Source organism: Mus musculus, chromosome 12, assembly GCF_000001635.26.
Source record: "Mus musculus strain C57BL/6J chromosome 12, GRCm38.p6 C57BL/6J".
Taxonomy (NCBI): Eukaryota; Metazoa; Chordata; class Mammalia; order Rodentia; family Muridae; genus Mus; species Mus musculus.
The window spans coordinates 65,634,245-65,639,071 of record NC_000078.6 but is presented as its reverse complement, the minus strand read 5'-3'; the positions used below and the strand labels follow the sequence as shown (position 1 = coordinate 65,639,071).

At 45.8% G+C, this 4,827-nt stretch overlaps 1 pseudogene; it reads right to left on the bottom strand.

Moving 5' to 3' along the window:
* Positions 1-266: 266 nt before the first annotated feature.
* On the bottom strand, positions 267-4,566 carry Gm51978 (annotated as a pseudogene).
* Between the last annotated feature and the right edge of the window lie 261 nt (positions 4,567-4,827).

Here is a 4,827-nt window from a genome sequence, read left to right as displayed (position 1 = left end):
AAACCCAGTTCCCAGCTAGTGGTAAAAAAGCAGGAGAATACTTGAGCATTATACATCACCGTCATTGGGAGTGGAAATGTCGACATTATCCCCCAACGCTGCTCTCTCTTTATTATTGACGCCCTGGACATCACCAAGACGAGGGACATTAGTATTCCCTTGGTCAGTCTGGATTTTTCGGGTGAGTCTTTCTGGTATCCAAAATGGGTTGTCTTCATTCTGTGGGAAAACACAGATAGCTCCCCTGGATCTTATCAAAATAGGATCCGGGCCATACCATTTATTATCAAGGACATTTTTCCATTTAACCATCTCATTGGGCCTATCTGGCTCTGAACAATGACGTTCAGCCGCAGTATGGCCATGAGCATCAATATTTAAAAAATTGAGTGTAAAGAGTGCCAAAGACACAGACACTCTTGGTGCTCGGGGTAAAATCTCTTCAATTCCCCTCTTTTGTTTTATAAGATAGGTTTTGAGGGTGCGATGCGCACGCTCAACAATACCCTGTCCTTGAGGGTTGTATGGAAGTCCAGTCAGGTGGGTCACGTCCATCTGACGGCAGAACTGTTGGAATTTTTGAGACGTATAAGCTGGTCCATTATCAGTCTTAAGGAGTCTGGGTTTCCCCCAAGCACTCCATGCCTCAAGACAATGTTGAATCACATGTGAGGCTTTTTCTCCGGTTAACGGAGAAGCAAACATGATGCCAGAACATGTGTCAATGGACACATGGAGATATTGAAGTTTTCCAAAGGAAGAAACATGTGTAACATCCATTTGCCAGACCTGTAGAGGTCGAATACCGCGTGGGTTAATTCCCACATGAGGAACTGGCAAGAACTCACAGCAGCTTTGACATTGAGTAACAATGTCACGGGCTTCTTTTCTTGTCAAGGAGAAACGACTGCGTAATGTTTCAGCTGTCACATGAAAATTGTTATGAAAATTTTTTGCAGCCTCTACCGGGATGATAGGGCAGCAGCCACCACTTTAGTGGCCTTATCTGCCAAATCATTTCCCAGAGCCATGGGGCCAGGTAGGCCTGAATGGGCTCTAACATGAGTAATATAAACAGGAAATCTTCTAGATAACAAAACTAATTGTATTTGCTGAAAAATATTGGCAACTCTACTGGAAGGCTTAATCACTCCAGCCACTTCTAAAAGATTTACTGCATTAACCACATAACAGGAATCTGACACAATATTAAGGGGTTCTAAAAAGGTTTTTAAAACTTCTAAAACCACTAAACATTCTACCACTTGAGGTGAATTTTCATTATATTGTTTGGATACCACTTTACCATTAGCCACATAGGCACCTATGCCAGTTTTTGATCCATCAGTATATACCACAATCCCATTTTTAAGTGGGTTTCTTACTGTTATTTGTGGAAACACAACAGATTGATTTTGGGCAAACTGTAAGATTGGATGTTTTGGATAATGGTTATCTATTTTTCCTGAAAAGGAGGTAACTAAAACTGCCCAATCATTAGATGTGGCTGCCAAGGTTTGAACCTGTGCAGCGGTATAAGGTACAATTAAAAGATATGGACTTCGCCCAAAGTGGGTGATTGCTGCTTTTAGACCTTTAAGGGCAAGCTGTGCAATTGCATCAGGATACCAATCTATTATTTTAGCTGGGGATACGTTTGGATGGATCCACAACAATGGCCCATTCTGCCACAAAACTGCGGTTGGCAATTGTGCTGTCTTAAAGACACACAAACTGAAAGGCTGCGAATCCTCAATACGTTGTAATTGTGCATTCTGTAAGGCTTTTTCCACCTTTTGTAAGGCCTGGTTAGCAGCTAGAGTAAGAGTCCTAGGGGAGGAGATATGAGGATCTCCTTCTAAAATACCAAACAAAGGCCTTAACTCAGCGGAAGGAATCTTTAAAAAAGGTCTGAGCCAATTAATATCTCCCAACAGCTTTTGAAAATCATTTAAGGTATGGAGGTGATCTCTTCTTATCTCTACCTTTTGGGGCACAATCTTATCTGGGGACACCACAGAGCCCAAGAATTGTCCTGTATCAGAAATTTGGACCTTTTCTGTGGCTATCTGTAAACCCCACTGACTTAAAGTTTTAAGTAGAAAAGGATATGCCTTTTGTAGCATGGTAAGGTCTTTATGGCACAGGAGGATGTCATCCATGTAAAGGAGCAAAATTAAAGAGGGGAATTGTTCCCTCACTGGCAAAAGAGCTTCTTGCACATAAAGTTGACACATAGTAGGACTATTGGACATTCCCTGTGGTAAGACCTTCTATTGATACCTCTTATCAGGTTCCATGTGATTAATAGAGGGGATGGTAAAGGCAAATCTGGGCCTATCTCTTGGACACAAAGGTATAGAAAAGAAACAATCTTTAATATCTATAATAATTAAATTCCAGCCACGTGGTAAGGCGGAAAGTACAGGGAGACCCCTCTGTACTGGGCCAAATAAGTTCATTTGCTCATTAATGGCTCTGAGGTCATGGAGCAGTCTCCACTTTCCTGACTTTTTCTTAATTACAAAAATTGGAGTATTCCAAGGTGAGGTAGAGGGTTCAATATGGCCTAATTTTAATTGTTCCTCTACCAGTTGAATCACAGCTTCTAGTTTTTCAGAGGATAGGTGCCATTGAGGAACCCACACTGGGTCCCCTGTTTTCCATGGTATGGGTCGTGCTGCCCCAATGGCCGCTAAGGAAAACCCAGACCCTGTCTGTCTTGGTTTCCATTAGGTGAGATGGGCTCTATCCTTCCCTGTTCTTGATGTCCTAACCCTTTTCCTTCTTTATAACCCATCTTTGCCATGATATTTTTTGCTTTAGCTGAATACCCTCCTGATGGGGCGTTTTCATTGGACAAAATAAGGCCCAAATGCTGCATAATATCCCTTCCCCAGAGGTTAACCGGGAGTGGGAGCACATAAGGTATGAATTTCCCTTGCTGCCCTTCAGAGGATTCCCACGTCAAGGCAATGGAGCTTATAGTGGGACATGATTGATAACCTAGGCCCTGTAATGAATGAGATGACTCTGTGGTGGGCCATGCTTTGGGCCACCAATGTGTAGAGATTATACTTTTATCTGCTCCGGTATCAAGGATGCCTTCAAACTCTTTTCCATTAATCTTAAGGCGGAGCTTAGGTCTATCATTTAAAGATACAACCAAATAGGCAGAATCATTTCCTGAGGAGCCCATCTTCTTTATCTCAGGTCCTGCAGATTTTTCCCTGGTATTATCAGGGAGGAGCAGCAGCTGAGCTATCCTATCTCCTTTACTAATAGAAAAAACGCCTTTAGGGCTTGAGCACAGGACCTGTATTTCAGGGGAATGTTGACAATCCATAACTCCAGGGTGGACTACTAAGCCCTGTAAGGTGAGTGAACCCCGGCCGAGAATAAGGCCCATGGTTCCCGGGGGCAAGGATGGTATAGGCTCCACTGGCACCGGCTGAATACTCATTTGAGGCATTAATAGGAAGTCGGAGGCGGCACGCAGGTCCACCCTTGTGGGTCTTCCTGGGTCGCCTCTCTGACTGCTTCCTGGGTCCTGACAAACCGGTTCCCATATCTTTGAGGGCCCTGGGACCGAGGGCCCGATGACCCGTTTTTTGGCACATCAGTTGATTGACTATCAGGTGGGGGAAGAATTCTGCCCTTTATATCCCTCACAGAGCGACACTGGTCAGCTCTATGATAACCCTTGCCACACTTAGAGCAAAGAGTGAGAGTCCCTCCCTGTTTATCTGGAGCTCTGCAATCTTTCTTAAAATGCCCAGGCTTTCCGCAGTTAAAACATGTCCTCTGATTATTTCTGCTCATGGAGCGGTTCTGAGATTGGAGGATGGCGGCCGCTAAGCCTGCATTGGTGAGAGGTCCCCCAAGCTCTCGACAGACCCTGAGCCAGTCTTGTAAGCCTTTGTTCTTTCTTGGGGCTATGGCCGCTCGGCACTCCTTTGTGGCTTGCTCATAGATTAGCTGTTCTACCAGAGGCGCGGCTTGCTCTGAATCTCCAAAAATACGCTCTGCTGCCTCTGTCATTCTGGCCACAAAATCTGAGAAGGATTCCTGAGGTCCCTGGACAACTTTTGTTAATTGACCAGTGGTTTCACCTGCTCGGGAGAGCGCCTTCCAGGCCCTAATAGCCGTGGAAGAAATCTGGGCATAAGCTCCCCAATGGTAGTTTGTTTGATCAGCAGAATAAGCTCCCTGACCCGTTAACAAGTCAAAAGTCCAATCTCTCTGCTCTGGAGTCAAAGCAGCTGCGTTTGCTCGGGCCTGCGCTTGTGCAGTTTCATGCCAAAGAGCTCTCCATTCCATATATTTGCCCATACTAGGGAGAGCGGCTTTTACAACCGTTTGCCAGTCAGCAGGAGTTAGTGCCATGCCGGCGAGCCTGTCTAACTGCACCAAGGTAAAATTAGCATTGGTTCCGTATTTACGGACCGACTCGGCAAGTTCTTTAATTTGTAAGTATTCTACCGGAGCGTGGACACGCCCACCCTCGGCTCCTTCAAAGACTGGAAATGCCTGTTGTATTTTCCTTTGTTCCTCTCTGGGAATGAATGAGTCTGCGCACTGCCTCTCTGCGCACTGCCTCTCTGCGCACTGCCTCTCTGCGCACTGCCTCTCTGCGCACTGCCTCTCTGCGCATTGCCTCTCTGCGCATCTCTCTGCGCATTGCCTCTCTGCGCATCTCTCTGCGCATTGCTGACGCACTACGCAGGGCGGGGGCTCCGCATAGGGCGGACCTTGAAGCCGACTGCCCTGAGGCCAATCAGCAAACTGGCCTTCGCCAGCCGCTTTTGGCTTCCTTAACTGATTAGC